The 8,808-nt window shown below is 25.6% G+C and overlaps 1 protein-coding gene across 1 annotated transcript in view; it reads left to right on the forward strand.

Moving 5' to 3' along the window:
* Positions 1–8,808, forward strand: part of LOC106791386 (galanin receptor type 1-like) — a gene marked incomplete in the record, with an annotated part of 42,807 nt that overhangs the window by 6,837 nt on the left and 27,162 nt on the right.

Raw genomic sequence — 8,808 nt, forward strand, 5'->3', positions numbered from 1 at the left:
AAACTTATTTATAAATTAATATTATTATTTAAGATATATAATATCTTAGACACACACACACACACACACAGATACATTCTAACATGGATTTTGTTTCGTTATATAATAAAATATATGTAATATGAAATAGTATGACCAATCATTTCGATTAGTATACATTGATGGATGACCCATTTGAAAAAAAAAGAAAATAAAAACCGTGTGTTTTTGATTTCAGAGAAATGGTAAAAAAAAAAAAATAACCTCGGATTTGAAAATGTAGGATATTCGTTATGATAAAAAGATTTATCGTATAAAAATGATTCGAACTCGTAAATGTTGGAATGGTAATAAAAAATACAAGGTCTTTGAATTTGAGCACCACTGCACATAGACACAAGGAAGAAAGATCCTTTACGTTATGTTTTTTATTGAATGATTGGTCGTATTTTGTTAGTCGATGCGTTATCAAGGATATCGTATCGTGAGATAAGGAATTTCTATTAGAAATAGAAGTTATGCTCGTTACTCTAATTTTCTTCAATTATTCTATAATTCTTCTATTGTTAACCATCACTTTTATTTTTCCATTCGATTAACGCATTCTCAACGTTTACTCGGATACCGCAATTACGATCATTTGAAATATAAGAAAAATATTATTAATTAAATTAATTAAATTAATAAATATAATAATTAATTAAATTAAAAAAAAAACAAATGTAATCAAATGATCGAATGAAAGTATCGTGAAAAAATCCATGAACATAGTAGAATGAAAATGATTGGAGATAATGTGTACCATTTCATTGATTTGTACGATTAATTAAATTTGTATAATTATATTTTTAATTTGGTCACACATATATATAAAAAATACGTTTAATTTTGATTTTTATTGAAAATTTTTCTACAAAATTATTATTGTTTATTTTCGTAAAGCATGCTTTGTTATTATAGAATTCGAATATAGGATCATTTTGAGAAGATTTTCATTCGGTAAGGGTATCAAGGATTAAAAAAATTTGCAAAACCACTGTAGATGTATAAAATATAACATTTGATTTAATATCAGTATTTCCACTTTAAATTGCATGTTCTATTCGAAATATACTACTTGATTATAAGATCTCTAATCGTAATACTTGAATCAAATGTCACGTACACGTAATAAACACATATTATATGAATATTAAATACATGTGTATATAGAGATCGATTCGATTAAAAAACAAAAAGTAAAACGATAATGTCATGTGTCATGGGTTAACGTTTAATTGGATAATATCGTTAAGATTAATCAATGATCTTCGCGATAGTTTGCATTCCCATGGTTTGACTATCTTCCACATACGTACATACTGTTCATAACTGATTATGACATTCCAAATTGTATCGTCAATTCCAACATTTCTAATTTACCTATTCCCAATTCCAAATGTTCATAAATGTACAATACATTGTTTGCGTATTTAATCGTTAATTTAGAATACATTTTTGATATTCGTGATATTATAATTTGTTGTTTCCATGTTTATCTTAATCGTTGATAATCGTTATATTTCTTCTACCTGTTGCGTGCGTGTGTATGTTTCGATAAATACGAATCGAATAATCGTTTAATATTGGAATTATTCAATATATAATTTTGTTTGTTTTATTTCTATCAAATTTCTTTTTCTTTTTTTTTAGTTTTATTAAAGAAAAAACAAGAATGAAATAATACATTTTTTAATATCTTTTTTTTGTTTCTTATTTATATTACATTCTCTTTACCATTTTCAAATAATTGTCCGATATATTTTGTGTTTGATAGATTTAATATTTTATTATTTTTATATGACGATAGATTAGAAAAGAATTTCTTAGAATAGTTATGAAAAATCGATTTTCCTATGTAGTTGTCAACGTAACTATTTAATTGAAGTCACTTGTCACTAAGTGGCCGACCATATGCGTGGGTTTACCACTTCGTACAAGTTCACAAGATAATAAAATATTTCATCGTCGTAAATTCTTAACGTCTACTATATAGTGTAAAAGAGAGAAAGACGTATAATGGGTTTTAACGTAATTCAGCTTGAAAAGGAAGTATCCGGTTATCGTACCACGTAGAAATTTCATTTATATCAAAAGGAAAAATATTATTCTCTTTGTCAATGCTATTGTAATATTTTAATTCGCAATATAACATTCTTTTTTGCAAATAAAAATATTTTAATTTTTGAATAAATACGATACTCCCTTTATCTTCTTTTTGTATCACGAATTTGTGATAATTAAAAATGTTACGATTATTAATAATAATAATAAAAAAAAACACAAACGAGAGTATTTAATGTATCGCGAAAATAAAAATGAAATATTTGAGCTTACTTTATATTTTGTCTAAACGATGTTACGAAATTTTGATCTAATAAATTGTAAGATTATCTTTCTCGAACCCCCTATTCAAAAAGAAAGATTTAACTTCTTAATGAATAATTTTCAAGAGGTAGGTAGAGAGTAATTTACCCAACCACTCACTCTTTAGGAAGATAAAATTTTCATCTTATAAAATTTCGCGTAATATTTTACACGAGTTGTTTCGAATCGTTTCGAATGCGAAAAGTTTGGCGATAACATTTTGAAAAAAGGTAACTTACTTTGAAGAAGAATACTATTTTATCCTTTCTTTTTTCCCCCGCCACCCTTTTTATAACAGCGTGATATATTTAAAAAAAAAAAAGGGAAAGTTTTACTCTCGTTGTACTTTCTTTTCTTGACAGAAATTCTTATCTTTTATATATTACAGAAAGAAAAAACCAAAAAGAAAGAAAGTGTTAAGAACTACAGATTTACATTTACGCGAACGTACTTTATTTTCTCGTTAGTTTAGAAAAAAAAAAAAAATAAAATTATAAGAGACATTAAATGTATTTCAAAGATGACGATTGTGTATGTGAATGATTATAAACGTATATCGATATTTTCGTTTATAAGAATTAACGTTAATGACCAATTTCATTATGCTAATGATGAGAGAATAAGAATAAAAATCATATAAATGAATAATACCATTGAACGTTATTTAATGTTAATATTATTCTAGACATTTTGTTAATGCATTTTAAACGAAACATCATTATCGATAAATAAAAATACGAATTATAATAATATGCTGGATATATATATATATATTTTATATTTTAAATATATATATATATATATTTATTTTTTATCCTAATTAAAATGAGATTGAATTGTGAATCTCTGGATTTTCTTTTCTTTATATATATATCTATGTATGTATGCGTGTAAATGTAAATTTATTTAATGTGTTTTATCTATTACATATCTTTAGGAATTTATTGCAAAAACGAGAGAGACAGAGAGACAGAATGAGGAGGAGGAATTTAAAGTGGTTCTCGTAGAATTGCAAACAGGATATGCAATTTTTCTTTTTATTTTTCTTTTTTTCTTTTTTTTTTGTTTTTTCATTCGTTCCCTGATAATCCTAAGTGCGTGTCGCTCATCATATTGACAAATCGATCGATCTATTAGCTTTTTAAGTTCTATCTTTATCCCGTAGGTTGTTTTCCTATGTGATAGAGCAAATGCATTTTCTGTTTCCTTTTTAACATAATATATTTTTCTTTTCTATTTCCGATATATTCGAGTTCAATAATAATAATAACAACAACAACAACAACAACAACAACAATAATAATAATAATAATAATAATAATAATAATGATTGTTACGAAATATATAATTCTTGGTTTAAATTTATTTTATTTGTTTTCCATTGGAAAATTTCTTTTTCTTTTTCTTTTATTCTCTTCGAAGTGTACGCGTTTTCGAAGTTAAAAGTGAAACGGGGTGAGGGTGGGGGTGGGAGGGGTAGAGATTAAAAAAAAATTGTACTTTCGTATTGTCGAAAGGATTTACTCGATAATAAAAATTACGAGGGAAGAATTAAGCGAAATATAAAAAGGGTTAATCACGGTGTATAAAATCGATCGTATCTAAAAAAAATGACCTAGATTCAATCTGGCAGGACCAAATTTTTTTCCTCAAATTTTTATGATACGGTGAATCATTTTTTTTTTTTACGATCGAAGTACTAACGACGACTACGACACGCCCCCTTCGTTTGTCAGCACTTCTTTTCGCAAAACTCGAGATTTTTGTTTGTTTGTTTCGTTTTCGTCATATTAAAAACGGGGAAAAAATACGAAATTGTATATTTGTCTTTTTTTTCTAACAAAGAGAAAGGAAAAAGATTTAAAAAAAAAATATATATAAAATTTCGAGCTTGTGTAATAAAAAGAATTCGTGGAAAATTATAAAAAGAAAAAAAAAAAAGAAAATTCACACGTATTTTGTCATGAAAAAAGAAAAATATTTAATTGCATATATATATTTTTCGATGAAGAGAAAATAAAAGTAAATTTGTTAGATGCAAATTTTGTATTCGCACGTAATGAAGAAATAATTCGAAACTGAATATGCATTAAGTTTCTTTTTATCGATTTACAAATAAATTTTGGATTTATTTGACACAAATTGTATTTCTTTGTATGTGATATATATATATATATATATGTACAAAATAATAATAATAATAATATTTATTAACTCGATAGAAATAATATTAAAAAGCAAGGGGAAACGCATTCGTCAATATTTGCGTATCAAATATTTTCACGAGCATTAATTTTCTATTCACGTACGATCATTTTATATTATAAAAGATATTAACTGAGAATTTGGATTTATGAAACGCGAGTTATGATTTTATTTACATAATATTTTTGGGACGAATATATACGCAACGGTGAACGACACTTTAATCGAATTTAACACACACGTTATTTTTTATCCCGTTTACAAATAAATATATATATTTATTTGATCTAAACGTTCGTGTGTGAAAGTAGAATTAAAAATAAATCAAACAAAAAAAGCGCAAAATAAAAGAAAAGGAAAAGGTACGTTTGAACAAAATTTTTAGTTACGTGTACGTGTGTGTATATACTTTTATATATATATTTATTTAAATATTATATTGATATTTATCGAGAAAAAATTATTTTTTTGTTAAAATAAGAGAAAGAAAAAAGAGGAAGAAAAGAAACTTTATTATTTTGGATCCATCAAAGCGTAGAACACGCTGACTGCTAAAAATACCACTTATACAATATCTTTGTCAACGTCTTCTAAAAACAATTTCTTGGAATGCTTCCAATTGAACAATTTTCGTTCGTTCGAATGAATGTTACAACGACGATGACGAACACAATGGAATGAAAAACCTTTTACCATATAATTACTTTAAGATTCTGATTAATTTATTATTTTCATGTAAAAGTTCATTACTATTTTTCACTTTCTCAGATTTGTTTTAAATTTGATTGGATTATATTCAACAGAAAAATAGAAAATTATTGAATACTAGTACCTAGTACTAGTCGTAGATAATTAAAAAGTTGGTGGAATTTTATAAGTTAATAAAACTTAGTTAATAGTTCGAAAAGAATCTTTTGAATTCTTTAGAGAACATTTCTACGAAAGAGGTGGTTAATTTAATGATAAAAAGAGAAAAGTTATTCTTTTAGTAAAATATTATCTTTCTTATTCTATTTATTTCTTTTCTTTACTTTTAACTATGATCATATAAATCTATATATATTTGTTTTATTCAATATAATAAATATTAAATATAATATTAATTATTACTTTTTGTATTAGCTTATTCGTATATACGAATATAGAATAAATTAATTCTAATGAAAAATTTTTAATATTAGTCTTTGTATCTTTATGAAAGATTTACTTTGATACACTTGTTCTTAAGATGATTAATTTAAACGTCGATTGAAAAGATAAAACAGTAGGGGTAAGTGGGGGAGTGAGAAAGTTGTAGCAAACACATGAATGAGAGGATAATCGAACTTTCGTAGAGTTAAGCATCTCATGCATAGAAAGCTCATTGGAAAGCTCGTGTATTATGCAAGTGATCCTCCCCTTGGTAAGGGAATTGTTACAATCCTTTGGTTCAACTTAAAAGTAATGTGTTTCAGAAAAGTATTTTAGAAAATTCATAAGTCATTGCGCAAACTCGAATTTTATTATTCAAATTTTTACGAATAATTTCATTCGTAAAGTATACACATTATTCTTTATTCATTTTCTTTCGAGATTAATTCGTAACACGTATAAATACAAGTGTGTGTGTGGGTGTGTGTGTGTGCACAAAGTGCACCTTGATGTGACAATCTCGTCATAGTTTTTAATATTTCACCATTCGTTGTTTTTTTTCTTCCCATTTTTCGTACGTTCAACATTTTCTTTCTTGTATTTAGTTGAATTTAAATTACCTACCACGGAATTTTCGTTTAAGTAATGAAATTCATTCGTCGATACGTTACAAATGTGTTTATCGATTTTCTTATTGTTCTACGCTTAAGTATTTTTCTTCAGAATCGTTGAATCAAGAACTCGAGAGAAAGAGAGAGAGAGAGAGAGAGAGAGAGAGAGAGAGAGAGAGAGAGAGAGAGAGAGAGAGAGAATGTAATTTTCAATCCGTTTATCCATCGCAAAACGTTCTTGAAAATTGTGCAAGAGAATATATACTTTTACAATTTATAAAAATGTAAAATCCTTGATATTCTATCTATAGATTTATCAACGATACATTCATTATTTTTTTATTTAGTTATTTAATCGTACAGTTTTGATCAACAATTTATTTCAATAAACACAATATTGTTACTATCCACGTTATTTTTGTAATATATCTCTCTCATATTTTAATAAATAGGATTACATTGAATATATTTTTATTTTATTAAAAACAATTCGATTTAAATAAATACATTTATACTAATTATTTTATATAAAATATTAGTTTTTTTTTTTTTCCATTAGATTTGAAACTTTCTTTACTAACAACTTATATATGCGTCGGTTTATATAAAAGGCTCGTTTATGTTTATAATTTTAAATGTTAATCCGTAATACGTGTAATTCTTGAAAAAAATGTCATTTTTATAAAACTTTATTAACATCGTAATTAATAGTTGTAACTTACAATTATTAATCTGATAGGAATGTGCACATTCTAAAAGACAAAATCCTTGACATGTTTTTGTTCTTAAATTGTATGTGCACGTGTATTATAATACATATGACATGTATTACACTTTAAAGACATTATTTACGAGTTGGATGAGAAAAGATCGATGAACGTTGACGATCCAAGTGATACTCGTTTTAATGAAAGGGAGAGAAAAAAAAAGAAAGAGAGAGAGAGAGAGAGAGAGAGAGAGAGAGAGAGAGAGAAATGTGAGTAGGAAGTACGTGCATAAGTGCACCTGCTGCCGCTTTTCCATGCAATCGTTTCAAGTATCCACTTCCAAGAGATGCTGCTGATACGTTGTTTCCTTTAAAATGATTTCAACTCAACCCCTTTCCTTCTCGTTTTTTTTTTTTAATAATTTTCAATCTATTTCGAACATACGCACAATTGTTCAGTTCAATGATTTTTCTGATCTCTCTTTTACATTTCTTTTTTAATTTTTACATGATTAAAATATGCGTGTTTCATTTACGAGACCATTTTTTTTTTGATTTATTATCCATGTTTAGATATCAATGATATAATTGTATATATGGTACAACAATTTTTCAATCTTGTTACAGTAATTCAATTTTTTGTATTCATTTATTTTATAATTGAATATATTATTTTTTTTTATTTTATTTATTTTTCCTTTTGATATATCGTATATAAAAATGTACGTGAAATATATGTACCTTAGTTGTTTTCTTGGAAAACGATTCAAAATTGGATTTTATTGTTTGTATTTAAACAACAGTGTAGATTCTTAACAATTGTGTTGATATTTAAAGATAACTTTTGTCAACTCAATTATTATTCTCCTCTCTTATTAGAATTAAATCGTATTATATTATATTTATTGGTAATTTGTCATAGTTTTAATAGGTACACGTGTGTTTCTTTACTGCTACGTAATTTTTTTTTATTTTAAGCATTAAGACAAAGGATCGAAAGAAAAAGATAAAAAAAATTGAAGATTGTCCGATCGGGATACGGTGAAAGGTAAAATTTATATCGAGCATCGTTTAACATCCTGATCGATAGTTATCCTATATTTTTCTGTTGCACTATAGACGATTTATTAGCAAACATGTCGCCTCGAGCATTCGTCGTTTTAAAACTACGGACAATTCTATTTCTATGAATCATGTTCATTCGTTCATTTTCTTCTTCTTCTTATTCTTCTTTCTTTCTTTTTATTTTATGGCTCGTAAGATCACTCTGTTTATAAGTTTACAATCTGGATCAATGGATTTTATCGTAAATTATGTGACCCTTCGAAAGATTAATTCTTGTCCATCGTTTTGATTCATTTTTTTATCGATCGTTCCGTAGAAAAAGAAAAAGAAAAAAAAAGAAGTTGCGCAAATCAAAAAAATAAACTTCAACACTTAAACACTTTAAACATAATAATCGTTTTAATTATTTTTATTATTATTATGTCGATTAAATATATTCATTATAATTTGAGATTATATTTTTCATTGAAATATTTAATTATTATTATATTAAATATTATATAATATTTTATATAGTATATAATAAATTTATTATTAATTATTTTTTTTCGAGAATTTATTATATTGCAATACAAAAGTGAATGTCATTTTGAAACATATAATGAAACATTTTATATTTATGCATACTTAATTCATAAAATCGTAAATTAGTTTTCAGATGCATTTAAGAAAAGATCAAAGAGACGAGCTTGTGTTTAGTATAAT

The sequence above is a fragment of the Polistes canadensis genome, unplaced genomic scaffold (genome assembly GCF_001313835.1).
Source record: "Polistes canadensis isolate GaletaPanama2010 unplaced genomic scaffold, ASM131383v1 scaffold_302, whole genome shotgun sequence".
In the NCBI taxonomy this organism is placed as follows: domain Eukaryota; kingdom Metazoa; phylum Arthropoda; class Insecta; order Hymenoptera; family Vespidae; genus Polistes; species Polistes canadensis.